Source organism: Podarcis vaucheri (assembly GCF_965113315.1).
Source record: "Podarcis vaucheri genome assembly, chromosome: 17".
NCBI lineage: Eukaryota > Metazoa > Chordata > Lepidosauria > Squamata > Lacertidae > Podarcis > Podarcis vaucheri.
This window is the reverse complement of record NC_138755.1, coordinates 33,634,422-33,658,489: the sequence shown is the minus strand read 5'-3', so window position 1 is coordinate 33,658,489 and position 24,068 is coordinate 33,634,422. Positions and strand designations below refer to the sequence as shown.

The window sequence follows — 24,068 nt, the reverse complement described above, 5'->3', positions numbered from 1 at the left end:
ACCAGCAACCTTCTGGTTCGGAACAAGACAGCAAGGGACCCCAGCCCCTAGGAGTTGTTTCATGTGCACTGACCCATGGTGCACTTTGCATGCAGCCCCCTGATCTGCCACAGCTTGGGGTGGGGTGGAGGGCTGCTTTGAGCAACTGAGTATACTTGCACTTAGAATTATATAATTGTAGGGCTGAAAGGAACTTGCAGTGCAGGTATCTTTCAACCAGCCTGGGGCTTGAAGCCACAATCCTGAGATTAAGTGTCTCATGCTCTTACCGACTGAGCTATCCCACTGTCCTAATCTAGGGGACCTGGCTCCCTGTAGAGTTGTCATTTTCTCCCCCACCAGGTTCCTGTGCCTTTGATAGTTGCACGATTCCACCTGGCCCAAGACTTCTTTCCTTGCAGCCTGTGCAGAAGAGCAGTCCAGAGCCCCAGGAGAAAGCTGCAGTTGTTACGTAGACTTGGGCACTCAGCCGCTTGGGCTGCATACACAGTTCCATTTTCGCCCCTTCCAGCGCACTCCCACCGCTGGCATTTGAAGCCGAGTGCACACGACAAATGGCCACAATCCATAGGCATCTTGCACTTCCTTGAGAAGCACTGCTGCTTGATGCACTTTCACTTAATCCATCTTCCACCAGGCAGCTGTTGCACATCTGCAGGTGACAACCAACCTTGGAGAGGTTGCGGGCCCAGGGTAAAGTCAGATTATGTGCATCAGTTGAAGACATCCCTGCCTCTTCTCTAGTTCGTAGGCAACATAAAAATGCAATTTGAAATGCAGCCAGGCAGGCAGGGGTGGGGGGTGGGACAACATCACTGCATTTTAAGCACTAATGTGCACATAGGCCACTCGCCGTCTCCCCATTTGTAAAACAGGATTTGATATTTTTCAAAGCAGAAAGTTAAAAGGTGTTACGAAATGATATGTAGTGTTTTCCCTATAGTGTTCAGTGTCTTAGGAGTTTTGGGGGATTTTTCCAGTTGAGACATCTGGCATCAAACCAATTTTGAGCCTTCCCAACAGGAGTATTGTCAGGGCTGCCTCTGGTCTCAGCTCACAAAAGACCAACGCCAAGCTCTTCTTATATACAAGGATGCTTATTGCAGTTCATTATTGGTTCCACAACCGAGGCGTGCAGCCCCGCGTCTCTTTCTCCTAGACATTAGAAGTCCCCTCTGAATCGGTCCCTCCCCTACACCAGTTTAATAAGCTAACGCTGCTCCACCTCTTTCTCTCTTTCCTTTTCCGCAGGGTCTTTCTGCCCGTCGGGGTTCCTTCCCTCCTGCTTTCTCCTGAAGCGGAGTCTCCAGACTGCTCCTGCCCCCTCCTGCGGGCTTTGGGTCCTGGCCCCTCCTCCTCCGGGCTCCCTGTTCTCCCGTGTACCTCCTCATTTGAACTTGGCGCGCGCGCCCAACTTCTGACCTTCCTTTTGACAGTTATGCTACTCCCCTCACTGCCTTCCTCCCCTTCCGGGAGAACGGCTTGCTCTGATCCCTCCCCTTTCTCTGTCGCCGGAGCTGCTCCCTCTGACACACTGGAGCCTCCCCCTCCCTCGCTGCGCTCTGGTGGGGAGGCTGGCCCTGATTCCCAGCTGCCGCTTTGGGGTCCCCTGCTGGCCCCCCGCTCCTGACACTTTCCCCCCGGGGCTCCCCTTGCCCTTACCACAGGCGCCCCTTTCTGGGAATCCTCTGATTCGCTGGAGAGACTCATGGAATCCCCTGCGTCATTCCTATCCTCTTCCTCGCTCTCCTGGGATTCCTCTCCATCGCTCTCCATTTCCTGCCTTCCCTGTGCCTCAGTCCCTGTACCCCTGACAAGTATTATGGAAGTAATAGGAAATGATTAGAGGAAGATCATTGCCTTAGAGAGCCTAAACTGAGGACAACCTTCAAGGGCACAACTTACTGAGAACAAGCCTCTCCTGTTAAGTCAAGTTCTTGAGAGATTTTGCAGTAGGCTTTGTAGTATTTGCAAGAATAGAATTACACAATGGTTTATTTATTTGCGAGTACATTTCCAAAGTTTCGCCTCTTCCTTTGCTGCCCCTGGCACTTAGCACTGCCTCCCCCTTTTCCTTTAAAACAAAGTATGAACAAGCGTATGTAACCTGAAGCGTATGTAACCCGAGGTACCACTATACATCTACCCTCATGAGATCCTTCAAGGAAGAACAAGATACAGTGGTACCTTGGGTTACAGACGCTTCAGGTTACATACGCTTCAGGTTACACACTATGCTAACCCAGAAATAGTGCTTCAGGTTAAGAACTTTGCTTCAGGATGAGAACAGAAATCGTGCTCTGGCGGTGCGGCGGCAGCAGGAGGCCCCATTAGCTAAAGTGGTGCTTCAGGTTAATAACAGTTTCAGGTTAAGAACGGACCTCAGGAACAAATTAAGTACTTAACCCGAGGTACCACTGTACAGATGCAATAATTAAAATTAGTGAGTGTCTGCATCTCTCTCAAAATGCACTGAGAGAATCGTAGCAGGAAGAAGTCTTATTGCTATGGTTTCCATCAACAGATACTGGTTTCATGATATTTCCATAACAATTTCAAAAACTTCTTCCAGAGCATTTCTCATTACGTAGCAATGTCAGCTTCTGTGACAACTCTTGTGCACATTTTGAATTTCTGCCCCACTTTCACTCCTAACTTGAGATGGAAGGATATGTGATTTTCAGTTTTCTTGCTTGCTCATTCCCCCAGTCTTATTATAATCAGTTACACACATTTCTGCAGCAATTTGTGATTTAAAAAAAAAAATCCTCATGAAAATTCTTCAGCATTTCTGTGATTTCCCCTAGCACATTTTTGTATGCAATGCTGACTAACGTGCATATTGTTTGCAAGCAATTTCCCCTAATATAATCAATTTTTGGTAAGTTATTTTCACTAATATACTCATTTTATGCACATATCTCCCGAACGTGAGCATTTTTTTAAGGACTTTGGTTTGGTTGGAGAATCACAGCGCAAAATTGGGATACATGCTAATTTTGAAAGATAGCTGTTTTGGTTCTACTACTGTACTGGAAGGTGTAAATTTTAGTGGTTCAGCTTTAAAGGTGTACAGAACTGATTTTTGCCCTACTCCTGTTTCTGTAGCCTATAAGACTTGTGATGCAACAGAAGAGCAAAACAAAAAGAAGAAACCATGTGCAGAAATAACTGTAGGAAGCTTTAATAGTTGTAATCATGATAAGCATCTAAAACTAAGTATTGTGTAGTCAATAAAACAAATAGTACTGCCTGTAGGCTTACAATCTACGAAATAAAAAGATAAAGGAAAGTAGCTCAGTTAATGGACTCTTGAGAGTCCCATGGACTGCAAGAAGATAAGGGGCCAGCAGCCAAAATAAGGGACCTGCAGCCTCCCCTGTTCCAGGCACTCCAGTCTTCCTCTCCTCCTGCAGTCTGGTCAAACTCATGCTGGTAGCTTCAAGAACACTGTCCAACCAACTTTGTAACCAGAGGTTCAACTGAACAGAATCTGAATCACATGCACCACGAGGCCTATGCAGCCTCAACTTAAGATGGCTTCCCGGCCTGGCTTTGCACTGCAAAGTTTGCAGCAGCACGTGCAACAAAATGGCGTCCAGCATTCAAAAAACCCCTCAGCTTGCATTAACTAGCCACACACAAGGCATGCAAGCTCCACCCCCCAGTCGTTCTTAGACTTCTTATTGGGTGAGCAACACAGCCAAGCAACACAGTTGGAGCCTCCCTCCTCCCTGGCTGGCAGGGAGGGAGGGAGAGGAGCAGCTTCCTTTGAAATTTAAGGGACATCATTTAAGGGACATCCATCAATAAGGGACAGCAGCGGGACATGGCGCTGGAATAAGGGACTGTCCCTTCAAACAAGGGACACTTGGCAGCTATGTCTCACTTCAACAGTTATCTCCTCCCACCTACTTTCAGCAGCCAGAAGCATCGTAGCCAGACACTGGAGAGACCTGTCAGGAGTAAGCATGGACCAATGGTACCAAATAGTATGGGAAACAGCCCTACTAGAAAAATCAACCAATAAACTGAAACTGACACGGGGACAAACAGAAGACGTGTTCACCCCAGTATGGCTCCCCTTTACACAGCACAACAAGACAATGACAAAAATCCACCAACAGCATACAAATCAATATGGCTAACCTCACACCCATCCATCCCATTCACACACGAAAACAAAGACCACCACAGCCAACCACAAATGAATAACCCCAACCCCAACCTCCCTCACCACCAAAGGAACACAAGTGAACAGCAAAGAACCTGCACAAGCAACGCTGACACCAAACCCTACATATAATAAAATAGAAACATTGCCACCCAACCCCACCCATGTTTCCCCATCCCCACCTCTTTCCCCCTTTTCTTCCTAATGCCTCAACAAATGAAACTGATTTGTAAAAATGTTACATGGAGAAAAAAATACGAGAGAGAGACATTGCACACACTTTTGTAAATCAAGAAAATCTTTAATAATAATAAAAAACCAGCTATCTCCTGAGGATAAGCTTGTGCTAAATGGTAGGGTAAACTCACACCCTTCCCTGGAGTCCTTCAGGGAGTACCCACAACCCTTGCTATCTCCTAGCAAGCTTAGACATTCCCCACCCTTGCCACTCTCTGTTCTCACTGGGGAGCATCTACAAGGAGCCACTTCACCCCTGCACAATACCAGTAAAAACAACAAGAGATGGTGCATCCTCGGGGTAATTCCAAAGGGTAATCCGCAGTAGCATCACTGGTTATAGGTTCGTGAGCTGGGAGTGTTCCCAGCAAGCCACAGGTGCCTCCAATCAACTCTTCCAGGTTCTCCCCATGCTCATCACTGCCCAGCCAAGAGCCCTCTTCTCTTACCCACTTTGGCTCACACCTGAAGCAAGCTGCTCCGAGACTTAAATAGCCAAATGCCCTGGAGGAGGGACTAGACAGCTGACAAACATTCAGGCTGAGCTGGTCCAGGTGGCATCAGTCTGTCCCCAGTTTTCTCTCCTCTGCCTGAAGCAAGATGCAAGGCTTAAGGAGCCAAGTGCTTGGCAGATGGAACAAACAGCAGAGAAGCATTCAGGCTGAGCTGGTCAGGGTAGACTCTCCCCCATAACCCCAGCCCAGTTTTCCACTGTTGTCTGAGGCTGCAAATATTAGGAAATAGTAAGGATACACAGAATGTCGTCCCATTTTCATTTTCAGATCAAAGCTACAGACTCTACAAGTGCCCATATTTTCCAGGGACAATCCCCGATTTACAGAAGCTGTTCCAGTTTATGATTTGATCCCAGAATGTCCTGCTTTTCCTTAAATGTAAAGGGACCCCTGACCATTAAGTCCCGTCGTGACCGACTCTGGGGTTGCGGCGCTCATCTTGCTTTATCGGCCGAGGGAGCTGGCATGACTAAGCTGCTTCTGGCGAAGCAGAGCAGCGCACGGAAACGCCGTTTACCTTCCCGCCGGAGCAGTACCTATACTTGCACTTTGATGTGCTTTCAAACTGCTAGGTGGGCAGGAGCAGGGACCGAGCAACAGGAGCTCACCCCATTGCGGGGATTCAAACCACCAACCTTCTGATCGGCAAGCCCTAGGCTCTGTGGTTTAACCCACAGTGCCACCCGTGTCCCCTTGCTTTTACTTAGGATGTCTCTTATTTCCATTGGAGAAATGTTGGAGCGTATGGAGTTATGCGACCCAAGATGATAAATAGGGAAGTTTTTTTTTAAAAGGTTTAATGTTTTCTTATGTTTTTATATATGTTGGAAGCTGCCCAGAGTGGCTAGGGCAACCCAGTAAGATGGGTGGGCTATAAATAAAATTATTATTATTATTATTATTATTATTATTATTATTATTATTATATAGGATGTCCCTATTTTTATCAGAGAAAGGTTGGAGGGTACGGAGCTATTGCTTTGATGAGAGATTAGAACTATGTGTCAGACATCCCTTTAATTGTATTCTCTCCTTATACCCCTTATTCACTGCCATTGCGAGTGCGGAATATGAGGTCAGAAAGAGCATCACAAATAGCCAATCAGATTAGATCTGATCGCAATGCTTCATGGATCAGCCAGATGAGAAACACACAATGAATAGCAAGGATAATATCATAACAGCTTGAAGCCAATAAGATTTGGTTTTCTGTTATCAATGTGAGGGCAATTCAGAATTACAGCAATGCTTTCTGAATAGGAAAATTATTTTCAAAGCAATTATTGTTATTATTCATTAAATTTCTATACTGCCCGTCATCTGAGGATCAAAGGGCAGTTTACAATATAAAAACACAAAAATACATACCATAACAACAAACAAAAGCAATAAGCACCCTCCACATGCAGTTTAAAAGCCCATAGATTGTTTAAGTAGCCAAAGACGTGGGAGAAGAGGAATGTTTTTGCCTGACACCTAAAGATATGTACTGAAGGCACCAGCCAAGCCTCCTCACAAGCAATTCCCAAAGGATCATAAACAGGGTGTGATTGTGTGATGTTTTTGTACTGCAAAAAACAAAAAACAAAAAACAAAAACACCCTTTCAGCTTAACTTTGGAAAATATTTAGGATTCACCCAAAAATGAATGCAAAATGACAGCACTGAAATGAGAGTTTGCATTTCAGATGTAAAACTTTTGTTGCAATCTTTGAATGCTTTTCTATTTTGACATCTCTTCGTTGTTTTGATTTTTGCAGGAATCAAAGGCACGCTCTTCACTTGCATGCTGTCTTATACTATCATTTACTAAATAAAATTATATATCAAATGCTGTCAGACACTAATTACTGTTGCATGCCATCTATCACATACTGTCAGCCGTTAAATATCAAACTCATACATAGCATTGTCAAATACAGGTATCCAATATTTGAAAAATATTAGGTACCTTATTTGGAGAATATTCGAAGAAGATTCATCATTAAAATCTGCAAAGGAGGATTTGGGGGTAACAATTTATTTCATTTCCGTGCTTTCAAATTGTCTAATGTGTGTAGTATGTTAAGTTCATGAGCTTCAGCCAATAATAAACTGAAAAGGCAACATTAAGTGTCTCTTACTTTATTTGCAGTCCTAGCTTGGATGTAATTCTCCAGCTCTTTCTACTCACAAGGTTACCGATTCTGTAAAAGATGACCCTGGAATTTCCTGCCACTTGAGAATATAGAACAATATTTTTCCTTTCTCTCTTCAGTACTTCCCCTTTGTTTGTACGACTGCATCACTACCTGCCTATCTACCTAAACTTTCAAGGACTAGAGGACAAGCTTTGCTTTTGTCAACATTGCAAGGAAAGGGAGATCCCCAAATTTATATACAAAGAACACATACCAAATGTTCTGTACCCCCAAGTGTGTTTTATAAGCTTGTCTCTGACCGTAATAAATTATCTATCTACCTAATGTTCTGAGTTTTTAATTCTATAAGGGCTGGAGGTGGGAATTTAGACAGCTAGGCTTCAAAAGATGTGGCAGTTGTGTGAGCTAACAGAATCTCCACTCATTCATTCAATGTGACCTGGGGGGGGGGGCTGAAATGGGGAGGGGAATGTGTGCAAAGCCCACACCCCCAATCCCAGCATGTACCAGGTCCATTTCCGGTCTTTCCGCATCGTGTGTAAAGGTCTGAAGGGGGATTCCACACTCAAAATAAAAAACAGAACCAATGCACACTGAGATGTTTGGGTGGGGTTTGCCATGAGCCCCATGGAGAAATCATGGTGGGAATAGTCGGAGGTGGCAGAGGAAAGTGCCAGAATTGAACTCCAGTGGGCTAGTGGGCAGACCCTGGGGAGAAACCAATCTGACTATCAGGCCAGACCCCCTCCTCAGTGTTATCGGACAACTTGGTCTTTATGTCATAGCCCCCTAACATGGTGCCAGAATCACCCCTGCCTCCAATGACCCTCCTCCCATCAAAGAGGTGCCTGCAGAGAAATATGATATTGATGATGATGATGATGATGATTGGACTGCCTCTCCTGGTATGCTTACGGTCCACAAATGACAACATTTTGGTGGTCCCAGGTCGCAAGGTGGTAAGATTGGTTGCAACCAGGACCAGGGCCTTTTCAGTACTGGCCCCGACTTGGTGGAACGCTCTGTCACAAGACACTAGGGCCCTGCGGGACTTGACATCTTTCCGCAGGGCCTGCAAGACAGAGCTGTTCCACCTGGCCTTTGGTTTGGACTCAGTCTGACCCTTATGTTTCCCTCCCCTTATGGTTTTAATCTGTGGGCTACTTTTAAAATGAGGCTGCATTTTAAATTGCATTTTAACCTGTCTTTTAAATTGGTCCCCCCCCCATTATGTTTTTACTGTAATTTTACTGGTGTTAGCAGGCCTGAGTCCAGCTCTGGCCGGGGAGGGCGGGGTATAAATAAAATTTATTATTTATTATTTTTATTATTATTAGCCAGCCCCATCATCAAGGACATGGAGATGATTGTACTTGTGCAAACAGACTCAGGAAACCCAGGAGAGTCCACTTGCCTGCCTGGTCCCATGCTTTGGGATGCCAACTATGCAAATTTCATTTATTTGTTCATTTATAACATTTATAATCCTTCCTAGCAGCTCAAGGTGGCATACATGATTCTCTTCCTCTTCATTTAATCCCCACCACAACCCTGTGAGGTGGGTTGTTGTGCTGAGAGGCAGTGGTTGGCCCAAGGTCACCCAGTGAGCTTCGTGGCCAAATTGGGATTTCAAGCCAGGTCTTTAACCACTAGGTCATGCTGTGCCTTCCCCATGCTTCAAAAGGAGAGCATAGTGGGCATGTCAAATGTTTGGACAATGTCTTAGCTTACCTCTGTTGCACCTGCTGACTGATGTGCCTTTGTAACCTGGGTTACGTACAGTAGTGCATTAAAGCCTTTGGTAATCCAAGTTGAAGGTTGGCGCTGTGGGTTAAACCACAGAGCCTAGGACTTGCTGATCAGAAGGTCGGCGGTTCAAATCCCCGTGACGGGGTGAACTCCCGTTGCTCTGTCCCAGCTCCTGCCAACCTAGCAGTTCGAAAGCACGTCAAAGTGCAAGTAGATAAATAGGTACTGCTCCGGCGGGAAGGTAAACAGCGTTTCCGCTGCTCTGGTTCACCAGAGGTGGCTTAGTCATGCTGGCCACATGACCCGGAAGCTGTATGCCGGCTCCCTTGGTCAATAAAGTGAGATGAGCGCCGCAACGCCAGAGTCGGCCATGACTGGACCTAATGGTCAGGGGTCCCTTTACCTTTACCTTAATCCAAGTTGGGAGTCTGAGTAGTGCATATACCTTTCTCCAAAAACCCAAACGCATGAACGAAGATAGGCGCACAAGAGGAATCGTGTCACAAGAGAGTCATTTTAAGACGCCTGTAAAGTTCCCAAACTGCAACGGTGGCAAATTACATCTTCTTTTTATTATTGCTAGTGAAGCACAGAATGTTAAGGCCAAGTTGCCCCCGGTTCTCACCTCCTTGCTTGAGGCTGATTCTGAGAAACAATTGAGAGATTTCCACCTGCCTTCTTCAAACACTAGAACTTGGGCCATCAATCTGTCGAACCCGGTTGGCATCTAGTTCAAGCAGAACAAAGAGACGTATTTGGTTGCGCAATGCATAATTAAACTTTGGAATTCATGGCCACAGGATGTTGTGAAGGCCACCAGAGTCAACGGGTGCACAATATGTTTTGAAACCAGGGTGACTGCAGAGATTGTTATAACTAAGGTCCATGCTCAGTTGAGAGAAGTGGCTTACAGGTTGTCTTGCGACTCCCGTAGTATTGTTTATCAAAGTCTAAGCTAAATGATGAACGTGGAATGAATTGCAGAACTGAATGATTCCCTGCCACTTTCATGACAGTCATTTTTTTCTTGATTGATAACTTTCTTTCTTATTCTGTTTCTCCACATTTAACAGAAATTTGATATACAGAAGCTTAGCAGCACCTCTCCATAGTGTTTAGATGCTTCCAGGTGCCCAATTTGCAAACAGGTCATTGAGATATCACAAACAGGTTGCTTCCAACTTTTTTTTTAAAAAAAAATATGTATCAGATTTTCCCCAGGAAGGGTAAATCCAGATTAAATACTGGTGGGAAATATGGGTTTGCATTTTGATGCCAATGATGTCATTTGAGACTCATGGTTCACTGCTCGGAGAGTTTCCGATTCCACTCCTCAGCTCATAGCTGTCAACCGCCCCTTATTTGGTGGGAAAGTCCCTTATCCCAGCGCCGTGTCCCGCTGCTATCCCTTATTGATGATGTCCCTTAAATTTCCCAGGTTTCAAAGGAAGCAGCTCCACTCCCTCCCTCCCCGCTGGCCAGGGAGGAGGGAGGCCCCAACCGTGTTGCTTGGCTGTGTTGCTCACCCAATGAGGAGTCTAAGAACAACTGGGGGGTGGAGCTTGTATGCCTTGTGCCAATCAAATCGGCCGCGTTGCCTGGGGACTCGCCTTTGCTCAGCACTTCCCAGCAGAGAGGTGACGGTGGTTTTCCTTGCTGCATCCCCTTTGCCGGGTTGCTGCGCTGTGGGAACCACCGCTTGAGGCTTCGTTTGGCTGCTGGCTGGGCTTTCTGCCTTTGGCTTGGAGGGGCCCAGAAGTTGAACATTACTGTGCTCCTTGGAAAATCCCTTATTTTGGCTGCTGGTCCCTTATTTTCAAATCTGTAAGTTGACAGCTATGCCTCAGCTACTCCCAGAGATGTAGGGAAACCTCCTCAGAAATGTCACTGTGCTTATCATAATTCTCCTAACTTCCCTCAACGTTCACACAGCAGGCCATCTAAATTTAGTAGAATTTGGCGGAAAGTTAAGAAATATGCAGTTGTGGTTCGAGGACCCGATCCCCGCTTAGTGAAATGAAGACACACGGACACGTTATATAAGGTTAATGGGCAAGAAAAGACCACAACTTTATTGATTACAGCAAGTGAAAAGGTATTGGCTTAAGCATTGGATCACGACAATTGACTCCACCCACTCGAAGAGGGGTGAGTCTAAAAAGTGGGTTTATTCACCAGTAGGTGGAGCCTGTTGATGCTAATACAACTATAAGCTCTCCCCTGATGTCACCGAGGGTCGTGCCATGGCCCCGCACCACACAGGCATCGGACAGGATCCACGACCGCCGGATTCCTTTAACGGAATACCCAAAATTGAAGACGTAGGCAATGGCCACACCTAGCCCTTCCACACACCACAAACACATTCCAATGCCTAACCTACCCATCAATACCAAGAAAGTTGTGACGATTGCTACGAGGTAGGCGAAAAAACCACAAGGCCTAATGCCAAATGGAAAAATTCCTACCAGGCCCCCAGGACAACCTGGGCGACCAACCTAAGGTCCATAGCAAGGCCAAGAGAAAAACCCAAACCCTGAGCTCTAAGGGAGTGGAGGGTGGGTGACTCGCGACGGGAAGGCGGAAAATGAGGCTGCATGGCTGCTGCAGCAGCAAGTTGAGCTGCAAACCCCACCCCCTCCAAGCCACCCGATTGGGGGCTTACCTGTGGGCGAGGTGCGCCAGCCAGGTGAGTGGGGGGAGCAGGGGTCAACGCCCCCTGCATGAGGCAGACATCGGGTCCTGCCCATAACCCCTCCCCCCTTTGCAAGAGGAAAGGCTTAATTGCTTGAGAGACTCTTGCTGCTTTCTTTTGAAAGCTTTCTTCAGAATTCCTACAGCTGCCCTATCTAGCAAGATGCTCCAGTTTGACGTCTTATTAAAGGTAAAATGATTTTTATGGCAGGTCAGCTCCTCACAGGTAGCCTAATTCCCACTGAGGTAGTAAAGCTCTAGACGGGCTATACTTTCTCAAGACTTCAGGTATATTTGTGTGGTGTAGTGGTTAAGAGCGGTAGTCACGTAATCTGGTGAACCGGGTTCGCGTCTCCGCTCCTCCACATGCAGCTGCTGGGTGACCTTGGGCCAGTCACACTTCTCTGAAGTCTCTCAGCCCCACTCACCTCACAGAGTGTTTGTTGTGGGGGAGGAAGGGAAAGGAGAATGTTAGCCGCTTTGAGACTCCTTAAAGGGAATGAAAGGCGGGATATCAAATCCAAACTACTACTCTTCTTCTTCTTCTTCTTCTTCTTCTTCTTCTTCTTCTTCTTCTTCTTCTTCTTCTTTACTGCACCATACAAAATAAATAAATCCCTGCACGCAGAAAACTTAATGTCAAGGATCCAGCCTTTCTTTATCACGTGCTAGTTTTCTGTGTGAAGGGATTTAAAAAATAAAAACGAGGAGGAGTGTTCAGGCATATAAACCCACACTTGCCATCCGGAGCGGTACAGAACAGACACCTGTTTACCATCTCTGAAAGAACTCTCCATTCCTGTGAAGGGAGGCACCTTGCAGCAACCATCTCCATTTCTCTCTGCCCCTAGGCCATCCTTGATGGGAGGCGAGGTAAGAGGCCCTGGAAGCAGAAAGCCCAGAAATTCTCACCGCCTCTCCTGCCCTCTCCCTGGTTCAAGATAAACCCTATGAACTTCTGTGGTCAATAAAGGTTTTTCGTTTGTTTTGTTTTTACAGTTCAGGGGATAGGAACAGTCTCTTGTTTTCTTTACACAGAAGCAATTTTGGTCATTGTTTGTTAACTAAGGCAGGCACGAGAGGGAAGGGTGACGAGGAATGTAAACTATTCCCCCCTCTCCCAAGCCAATAAGGCAGTGAGAGCAGCACTTGTGCAAACATATATAAGTGGGGTTATGATTGGAAAAGTACCTCCCCATGTATGTGTGTAGGGTGTTAGTGCCACTCATATCTTGTATATGGCTGGGTGAATGGGTGCAGATGAAATGGGAAGCCAGCCATGCTGACGAATGAGTTCTTTGTTATGTTCCATTGCATACAGTCTCTGTTTTTCACAGAGATACCTGGTTCGGGAGCAGGAAGGTGATAATAGCCAGTCGGTGGTGCCAGACTAAAGAATCAAACGGAAACTTCCCCTCAATTTTTATTGATCCCCTGAAAGCCTATGTCCACAATAGGATCATATAAAACTAACAATAAAATAATCAGCAGGTTTGGAAAGATAAGCTTTAGAGATTGCAGAGTATTTTGCATCTCCCACTTTAAAAGAGGTGCAGGTGTGTTGAGCTGATATTCAAACACCAAGTGAAGAATTATTTAATAAATGTGCATGCTAAGTTTCACTTAGATCACTTAGTGCGGTACTCAAAACACATACCAGATTTGGGTGCACTTTACATCTTTCCTCAGCACCCCCTCAAACGGGGCAAAAGGGCTGGGCTGGGGAACAAACATGAATTATGGACCTGTGCCCTCATAGACCTGTTTCCTTGCAAGTATTCAAGGGCAAATATACATTACAGCACATTTGTCATTTGTCGTATTTCCACTTCTGCCTCTTTTACAGCAGATTTGTAGCTCAACCTATTGTTAAAATCATGCCCTGACTCCTGAATATTAAACATCATTTTCACATATTAAAGTTCAAATAGGATCTATTACAAACACAGACCCTCCAAGTGCCCCTATGTTCCAGGGACAATCCTGGCTTTACAGAAGCCATCCTGGTTTCTGATTCACAGACCTGGAATGTTCCACTAGTCTAGGTGGAAAGGGCCTTGCAGGGAGCGGCCTTCACGACTCCCAGCCGGGCGATATCCCTCTGGTCTCACTACATCCCTAGTACTTTTAAAAAGAGAGTCTAATTTCACATCTTCATTTGCTTAGGAAACAACACACACACACACAAAAATGCAGCCTATTTAAATTATGTGGAAAATGGACAAGGTCTCAATGCCAGAGCAACTGGTACCACATGCACACATTAGCAGAATAAGCAGGGCAAAGACAGGGTGGTCAGTGTCCTCCTTTGGAGAAGACTTGTGTCCCTTTGAAGGACTAGCAGAAGGTTAGGATAAGAAGAGGTGGCAGAATAAGGACAGGTGGCAGTTCTCTGTATGATGTCCTCTGTTTGAATGGCTGTCCATTCCAAATCTGGTTTACAAGTAAAGTAGGAATGCAGGGGCCCAGGAACTGCCAATCAGCAGCCAGCCCCTTGGCAGAAGACTGACTACATGCACACAGGCCCTGGTCCTCCCCACTACAGTGAGATGTATCGTATTCCTCTATAAAATTTATAGAGCAATATCTAATATTAGTCATACTTAAGAATAAAATCATGCATCCAGCTATTTCATACTCAGATTCACTGAAACCAATGGGTCTACTTTGTATGACTCAGTAGGGTAGTAATCATTTTTAAATGTACATCTATATACAGCATTTGCAAATCAGTCTCCTCTTTCTTTCTTTTTAAGCCATGTGTCAGTGGCTACTACAAGCCAAGAGGCAATTTTCTGCAATTCAGAGAATCCAGCTGGAGGCTGAAGGGCAACAAAGTTTAGTGAGCAGGAAGAACCTGTGGAAGGAAGCAGTTCAGACTTCAAGGCTGAAGCAGAGGAGGGGCGTCAAGAGACTGATGAGGAATCCAGGGAGTCTCCCTCTCCTGCTGCGACAAGCTCCCCTCCAGCCTTGTCTCCAAGAACACACAGAATAATGAGGAGAGTGGAACAGAGGCCAGAGATACTCAGATGCTGTTTGAGACTGCTTGGGAGAGGAGGAGCCTTAGAAGGCAGGGACCTCAGTCCTGACAACTGCTCCACAGGGGCAAGACCTACTGGGAAGTGTCGCTGAGTTGTATGTTCATTTCCTTGAATAAAAAGTTGGCTGAGCACTGACAACTGGCCTTGCTTCTTTGTGCTGACCTGCATCTGACTCCAGCCCTGGCAGCCTGGCCCTTTGTTTTCCCCCTGACCATGGGAAGTGCAGTTTGACCCTAACTCTGCTTAGAAGGAAGTCCCAGTGATCCGGCCAGTGTGCTTTGGGGGCACAGCTATAACACAGTGGTCGTGTGTGTGTGTTGTATGGAGGAGGTCACAGATTTCCAGATATGGCTGCTGGAGGAAATCCTTAGAGAGACACTGTCAGTCACTGATACAAAGCCAGACGGGAGCACTGGCCTAATTCAGTTATAAGGCAGCTTCCTTTGTTCCTATGCTTAGGGTTGCAGCCATGAAGCTCAATTCCACGGATGAATTGGGTGGGGCTTCCTCCCAAGGAAGCATACACAAGATGGCAGCTTTAGGCTTGCAGTCTAGGAGTAGCCACAGTGGCATCATTCATAGAATCACAGAATTGCAGAGTTGGAAGGGACCCCGAGGGTCATCTAGTCCAACCCTCCTGCGATGCAGGAATCTCAGCTAAAACATCCATGACAGGTGGCCATCCAACCTCTGCTTCCAAACCTCCAAGGAAGGAGAGTCCACCACCCTCCTAGAGAGTCTGTTCCACTGCCTAACAGCTCTTACTGTCAGAAGGATCTTCCTACACTTAGTCGGAAAGGCCTCTATGGGCATATATGGGCATTGTTGGCAACCGATGCCACACAGCATGGCATTACCCTGGCCCCCTACTCTAAGTAAGTTGATTTGAGAACATCAAAAAACAGGACATAAAAACATGCTTGCTCCTGGCTTATTTTCACTAACTACAGTCAATCCAGAAATCTCTGAGTGTGGATATCACAGGAAACTGTGGTTAGTTTATACATTTGTTGCACATGCAAACAAAAAATTACACATAACACGGAGCAATCCGAATCTTGGCAGTCTCTCAGAGTGCACTAATATAAACACTGAACCAGATGGACCCCTAATGAAACATTTCTCCCCGTGAGAAATCATCCGTCATGTCACTGACATTTTTCTGCCAGGTATGAAAAGAAGAACTACTGACTAGTCATGCAAAGAAGCTATCATCTCAAGCAAAAACCTTTCATTGCAGTCACTTTATATGTAGTTAGGATATCAAGCTAGACAAGTCAAGTGTGGTCTTATATGGAATACTACCAGTCAGACCCATTTTCAAATAGGCCAGTGGCTGCTAAAATGTTAAAGGAAAATACCATTTTACCATCTTATAGATCAGCCTTCTGATCTCTCTCAGTGGCAATGTTTCCCTTGCCCAATGCAAGAAAGAAGTGCACCAAACAAGGCAGATTCCTTTAAAATGAATGATTTTGATTAGGAGAATTTTGAATCTACTGGCAATGGCAAATGGATTAATGGCGTCATGCATTACACAACTGTCGTAACAGTGAAATGAAATTTCTTCTGTAATTAGTGGAGCTGTACATCTATTTCAGTCACTCCAAACCCTTCTCATCCACCAGCAAGGTATTATATTTCAACAAAGCAATTTTCAAGGGAAAGACGGCCAGTATGCTACTAACAGGAGCAATGATTTAAAATTAACCACCACTTTCTTTCTTTTTAAGCCAACTTTTTTAAAAACAAGCACCCAGGCTTCATTCATTCTATCATAGAATGTTCTCTATACATAGGAGTGAGAAGCAACTGCTGTCCTTTCCAACTGTACCCCAGATTGCAGCCCATTTACCTTGCTCCATAGAATTCAATGGGGGCCACTGAGATCCAAGCCAGCCCCTCTTCCCATAGTCTTTCCCTTATTTTCCTGTGCAGGTGATGTTCCTGTAGTTTGTAATCCATGAGATTTGGGTGGATTACATTTCCAGAATGTATTAATTTGGAAAGAAAACACTCATTTCCCATCAAAGCCCTGAAGTGACCCCATGTTGAAACTAAAGACATTTGCACCCACTGTATTAATGCTGCAAGGGACTTTTTTATGTGTCATTATGACAGGTGGTGGAGGGAGCGAGCCGCATTCTAGTGAGTGAGCCTGTCCCTGACTATAGTAGTGGTGTTAGCCCTCTCACTGGTCAGAGCTGAAGGAGTTAAGGGGCAGAGGGATTAGGAGAGGGAGGCTGGGAAGATGAAACAGGTTTGAAAAGGCAACTGAAACCAGCTTAGGTTAGATGCTTTTCAAAACTATTGGGATTTTTTTTAGAGTAAATGAAGGGATTTCACTCTGCTGAAATTCATCATTTATAACTTTAAAAAGGGACACAGGTAATTTTCACCTATGATCTCTGCTGTGGTTGATTTCAAATACTGCACACGTATATCTTAATCAGGTATCTGTCCCTAAAAAGTATTAGGAGAGGCATTAAATGTTAAATTGAAAGGAAACTGAAAGAAAATAGAAGATCAAAGAAGACTTAAACCTAATAACACAGGGACAGTAAATTGTAGACAGATGGTGGACTTTGAGAAAGTCCCCCCAAAACGAGTTTAACCAAGCCAAATTTAAACTGAAAATTCAGAAAAATACCAAGATGGAGATTTTAAAGAGAATCGAGAAAATTAAAAAAACTGAACAGGAAAAGCCAAGAGAAATTGAAGATAAATGAAGGAATGTGAAGGGGTGAGGGGAATCAAGCTTTATTTACCTTTCAAACTGATGAGTCTTTGGATGAAAAGAAGGAGCACATGAAAGGGTACATGAATATGAAGTCCAGTTAAAGAAGAGGCGAAATGAGTAGGGAAAATAGAAGGCTTTTCTTTTAAAAGGCAACTAGAGAAGTCATTTCATGAAGGAAAAGTTTGGGGGTTTTGTTGCTGAAGCTAGAAATGTGCATGTCAAGAGAGAAAAAGCAAAGAAGACAAGGAGAGGACAAAGCCATTCCTTCTAATTTCATGTTGGCTCAGGTTGCCTAGGAAGGAGAGAAAGACAGGTAAGTTATAAACTTGCTGAAAAGGCAAATAAAGCATTTTGAGGATGAACCTGCTGGTGGCAACTGGAGTGTGGCTGCTCAGGCACACGGCAAGTCCAGGATCCTAAGGGAAAGTGCTTTCTCCAAAGGAAGTTCCTGAGAGAGGCTAGAGTGCTGGATTAGGACCTAGGAGACTAGACCTCTAGAGACTAGAGCGCTCTATCTCTCAGCCTAACCTACCTCACAGGGTTGTTGTGAGGATCAAATGAGGAAGCAGACTAGAACATCAACTCCACTAAGCCTTTCCAGCAGAACCGGCAAGATTATGAAAAGATATGGGAAATGGAGCACAAAAGGTAACTGTGGAACAGGCCAGGTAAAATTATCCCTGATGCATAATGTGGCTCTCTGGTGGTAATAACCAAGGTTTTTGGATTTTATTTTATTTTTGCTAAGCATCTTCTAGGAACAGCTATTTGGCACATAGCTCAGACAACACAAAGCATTGACTTTATACAAAGAAAAATTGGGATCCTCCATCACTGAAGGTGATGCCAGTTTATCAAAATACCAATTTTAAAACCAGGTCTAGCAGTCAGCTTCCTTTCTCAGTAACTTCCCACCTGGAAACTACTGCTGCAGTTGAACATAGCACATAGCTCAGACAATCTGTTTCCCCCCCCCACAACTCTGTGATCTTTTTCCGTGCAATGCTTTGTACTGGTCTCTCCCTTTTAGAGTTTGGATTTGATATCCCTCCTTTCACTCCCTTTAAGGAGTCTCAAAGCGGCTAACATTCTCCTTTCCCTTCCTCCCCCACAACAAACACTCTGTGAGGTGAGTGGGGCTGAGAGACTTCACAGAAGTGTGACTGGCCCAAGGTTACTCAGCAGCCGCATGTGGAGGAGCGGGGAAACGAACCCGGTTCCACAGATTACGAGACTACCGCTCTTTACCACTACACCACACTGGCTCTCTAATCTCTTCACGCGCTTCATGAAAAAATTACAGTCAAAATATCACTCTGACTGAACCACATCTAGGTGAGTATCCCTTGCTTGACTAGCGAGGAAATATCTAGTCAAAATGGAACGCTGTGATTCCTCATTCGTTTTAAGGTTGTGGCAAGACGGTTTGTGACTTTTTACAACAAAGGAAACTTCTGTATCTTCTCATCTTAAACTGGAGCCTTCAATTCTGGAATATGTCTCCAATGTGTCTTGCAAGTGGAGGATTCCAGTGGAGGCAGAATGAATGCTTGTAGGTTATAGAGCTGTACTGAAAGGACTGGCCTTTCCAGCAGCAACTACAAGATGACATAATAAATGGGAGACGGACGTCAAAAGGTAACTATGCAACAGGGCAGGCAAACCTATCTCCGATACGTAATGTGGCTGTGGTAGTAATGACTCTAAAATCATTGCCTATGATTTCATTGACAAATGCGCTAAGGGGGTGGATTAGGCTGTCACCCTGATGATCAGTGGGGTGACAGATGTCACAGCCAGATCGCCCTCACATCCTCTTTGCCTGTCACTTCTCACTTTGAAGCAACCATTGCAGCTGAAGGAAGGTAACTACCAAATACTCTTGAATATTCAGAGGCGATGACAGGCTCAAATACCTCTCAAGTAAACCCTAAACGCTACATCACAATGATAGCAGCAATACTCTTGTATACATTATGCCTGAAGTACATCTAGGTGAGTATCTCTTGCTTGGCTGGGAAGACAATTTATATTGTGTTCTTCTGCAACTCTTTGTTCAAAGGCTGTTTCAGGTCACAGGAGAAGGATGATCACACCGCCATGAGCTCACTGGAGAAAAGGTAGGTTACTGATGTAATAATACATAAAATATACAAGTTCCTAAGAAACTTGCACTTGGCAACATTGGTCATTCAGTCATTTTTTTTTCAGATGAGCTGAGAAGTGAAGATGCCAGGCGGCCGCCATTCCTGTTTCCAAGGGAACTTCTACTGTCGAGATGTCACTGCAGAGAAGACCTTTTCCTGTGTCGGTCCACAGTGAGGTACACTTGCGGGTGGGACAACACTCTTTGTTTTGTTCCAGATCTTCTGTTTTACAGACGTTGCAGAGTTCACTGTGTCTGAGGCAGAACTGTTTTGTTAACTCCCAAGATGCAAAGTGAGTAAGAGCTCTTGATACATCAAGTGAAAACCAGCAGTGTATTATTGAGAGAATAATTGTGTGTTTTTGATTGTGCAACTTTAGGTAACCTGCTGTTTTTGTTCCTCTGTTTCTGTAGGAGAGAGAAAAGGTGCTGAAGACCCCAGTCTCTTCCAGGTGCATCTCATTGAGACCCTCTCTTTACAGTTGTGTCTGAAGAGCCCACAACACTCAGAGGAAGCCACTTCTTCCTGCAGAGTCACAGAAGTCATGGTGGACATATTTTACAAACAAACAAACAAACAAAAAGCTCAGAAAAATACCAAGATGGAGATTTTAAAGAGAATCAAGAAAATTAAAAATTCTTAACTGGAAATGAAGATAAATGAAGGAAGGGGAGAATCAAATGTTATTTACCTTTCAAACTGATGAATCTTTGGATGAAAAGAAGGAGCACATGAAAGGGTACATGGATATGAAGTCCGCTTAAAGAAGAGGGATAATGAGTAGGGAAAATAGAAGGCTTTTCTTTTAAAAGGCAACTAGAGAAGTCATTTCATGAAGGGAAAGTTGGGGGTTTTTGTTGCTGAAGCTAGAAATGTGCATGTCGAGAGAGAAAAAGCAAAGAAGACAAGGAGAGGACAAAGCCATTCCTTCTAATTTCATGTTGGCTCAGGCTGCCTTGGAAGGAGAGAAAGACAGGTAAGTTTAAAACTTGCTGAAAAGGCAAATAAAGCATTTTGAGGATGAACCTGCTGATGGCGACTGGAGAGTGACTGCTCAGGGACATGGCAAGTCCAGGATCCTGTGGGAAAGTGCTTTCTCCAAAGGAAATTCCTTAGAGAGACTAGAGTGCTGGATTAGGACCTAGGATACTAGAGTTCAAATCCTCACTCTGCCATGGAGCGCTCTATCTCTCAGCCTAACCCACCTCACAGGGTTGTTGTGAGGATCCAAGGAGGAAGCAGACTAGAACATCAACTCCACTAAGCCTTTCCAGCAGAACCTGCAAGATTATGAAAAGATATGGGAAATGGAGCACAAAAGGTAACTATTGAACAGGCCGGGCAAAATTATCCCTGATGCATAATGTGGCTCTCTGGTGGTAATAACCAAGGTTTTTGGATTTTATTTTTGCTAAGCATCTTCTAGGAACAGCTATTTGGCACATAGCTCAGACAACACAAAGCATTGACTTTATACAAAGAAAAATTGGGATCCTCCATCACTGAAGGTGATACCAGTTTACTAAAATACCAATTTTAAAACCAGGTCTAGCAGTCAGCTTCCTTTGCCAGTGACTTCCCACCTGGAAACTAGTGCTGCAGTTGAAGGAAGGTAACTATTAAATACTTTGGACTTTTCAGAGGTGGCGACAGGTGCAAATGCATTCTGACTGAAGGGCTTCTAGGTGAGTATCTCGTGCTTGGCTGGAGAGAAAATCTGTTTTCCACCTGCAATTCTTGTGCTGAGGCACTTTAAGGTCGCAGTGAGAGGGATCATCACAGCAGCTGGGGCTCATTGGAGGAAACGTACAATATAAATGGAATAACACATGCAAACCAAGACAGCCAAGGAGCTTATATGGAGCGATTTTGGTCATTTAATCATATTTTTTAAATAGAAGAGCTAAGCAAGTTCCACGTGGTTGCCACCTGAGCTTCCAGCAGGAAGAACCTTATGCAGTCTGGACACAGTACAGATCCTTTCCTGTGTCACTGCTGACTGAGGTCTATCTGCTGGTGGGAAAACCCTGACTAATATTCCTTTGCTCCAGCTCTTGCCTTTTACACCCCTCCAAGAGCTCCGTGCATCTAAAGCAGTTGATGCAACGTGAGCTCAGTTCTTGATACATCAAGGAGAACCCTGCAGTAGATGTTTGAGGGGCACCTGAATTTGACTGTCCAACATTAGGTAATCTGCTGTTTTTCCCAACTACTCAGTGATCTTTTTCAGTGCAATGCTTTGTACTGGTTTCTCCTTTTTAATCTCTTCACCCGATTAATGAAAAAATGGCAGTCAAAATGGCACTCTTTGACTGAACCACATCTAGGTGAGTATCCCCTGCTTGACTAGGGAGGAAATATCTAGTCAAAATGGAACTCTGTGATTCTTCATTCATTTTAAAGTTGCGGCAAGATGATTTGCAACCTGTTACGATAAAGGATTCTTCTATATTTTCCCATCTGAAACTGGAGCCTTCAATTCTGGAATATGTCTCCAATGTGTCTTGCAAGTGGAGATTCCAGTAGAGGCAGAATGAATGCTTGAAAGTTATAGAGCTGTACTGAAAGGACTGGCCTTTCCAGCAGCAACTACAAGATGACATAATAAATGGGAAACGGACGTCAAAAGGTAACTATGCAACAGGGCAGGCAAACCTATCACTGATACGTCATGTGGCTGTGGTAGTAATGACTCTAAAATCATGGCCTATGATTTTATTGACAAATGTGCTAAGGGGGTGGATTATGCTGTATCCCTCATCATTCCATGTCCCAAAGCTGTGCGCTCAGTTGAAGAGGACAAGTATCCCAGGTAGAAGGAGTGTACCATTCTTTGGTCAAGGGTAGACGATAGCTGTGCTCCCCTGGTGGAACCTCTAAACTTTTCGCTAAGTATCTTCCAAGAACACCATTTAATGCATGATTCAGACAACACAAAATTCAGCACCTTACTTGGATGTGTCTGGAGTCTTGGAAGCTTGCCTACCCTACGTTCTCCAACAATTGGACCCTTGAGCTTGTTTGGAGGTCCTAGCAGGGGAGCACAGCTATCATATACCCTTGACCAAAGAATGGTGCACTTCTTTTATCCGGGATGGTCGTCCTCTTCTACTGAACACGCAGCTTTGGGAGGGACACACATGGAGCAGGGAGGGAGGGAGATCAGCCAAATCAGCCAGATCAGCCAAATCAACCCTGGCAATCAATGGAGTGATAGATATCACAGCCAGATCGCCCTCACATCCTCTTCGCCCTTCACTTCTCACTTTGAAGTGACCATCACAGCTGAAGGAAGGTAACTATCAAGTACTCTTGTATTTTCAGAGGCAATGACAGGCTCAGATAACTCACAAGTAAACCCTAAATGCTACATCACAATGTTAGTAGTAATATAGTTCTATACACTACCACTGAAGGACATTTAGGTGAGTATCCCTAGCTTGGCCAGGGAGGAAATCTCTATTGTTTTCGGTCTGCAATTCTTTGTGCTAAGACTCTTTCAGGTCAGGTTGACTGAGTCGTCAGAAGAGGCCGTATTCTGCGTCACCACAATGAGGCTCACCTGCAGGTAGGAGAAGACTTCTTCTTTTGTTCCAGCTCCTCTTTTCTTCAGGCTTCCCAGAGCTCATTGTACCTGAAGCAGATCTCTTCAGTTGACGAGAAAGATGCATTGTGAGTGAGAGCTCTTGAAACATCAAGAAAAACCCTGCAGTGAGAGTCACCAGCATTAGGACAGTGCTGCTTTAGGTAAATTCACGTTCCACTACTCAGTGTCCCCCCCCCCCAGGACAATGTTTTTTGTATTTGTCTCTCCTTTTTCTCATTTTCTTTTCTGCTGGTCTCTCCGCAGGTCTCTCCAAAGAGCTCTTCTTAACATCTTCAGGTTTTCTTTTTCCTGAGAGAACATTCGCAGAATGTTCTCTCAGGTTTTGCTTTTCCCCTTGTTGCATTGCTCAAAAAAAAAGCAAAAGACACTGGTGGTCGGCGCTCCTGGTTCCCAGGACGGGGTTCAAATCCCTGCGGTGTCCATGCTTACTTTCAATGCAACTGTTAACTCTCTCATCCCTCTCTGTCTCTCTATCCCTCTCTATCCCACACTGTCCAAATAACAATTGGCTCCTTTTTTCTTAAGCCAAAGTATTAGCATGGGAGGGGGGTGACTTCAGTGACTGAGGTTGATTCTTAACTCCACCATTGCACCAAAGGACCATTTCAAGCACCACCTTCAAGGTTTCCAGGACAGGGTTCAAGTCCCTGCGGTGTCCTTGCTAATTTCCAATGCAACCATCTATTTGCTCCTATATCCCTCACTTCCCAAAGTATTAGCGTGCGAGTGTTTTTGGATGGGGATTTCAGTGAATAAGCTTGGTTCTGAACTCCGCCATGGCATCTAAGGACCAATTCAAGCAACCTTTGCCCTGTGCCTGCTGCTCTAATGATGCTCCCCTGATGCATCTCCAGGTGTGTCTAGATAGGCTGGATCATGTGGGTGCTTCCTATCCCAGCATCCCATGTATGTATGTATGTATGTATGTATGTATGTATGTTTTTAATTTCTATACTATTTTATATTTTTAAGAAAAATCTCAAAACAGTTTACAGAATATTAAAACATCAATAAAACAATCTG

General features: G+C 44.8%; 1 protein-coding gene across 1 annotated transcript in view; it reads right to left on the bottom strand.

Moving 5' to 3' along the window:
• Positions 1-23,081, bottom strand: part of TRPV6 (transient receptor potential cation channel subfamily V member 6) — a 95,781-nt gene extending 72,700 nt beyond the window's left edge. The window contains exon 1 of the mRNA XM_082204790.1: positions 23,001-23,081. The gene's annotated coding sequence lies outside the window, so the exon portion shown is untranslated. The remainder of the gene's footprint in view (positions 1-23,000) is intronic.
• Between the last annotated feature and the right edge of the window lie 987 nt (positions 23,082-24,068).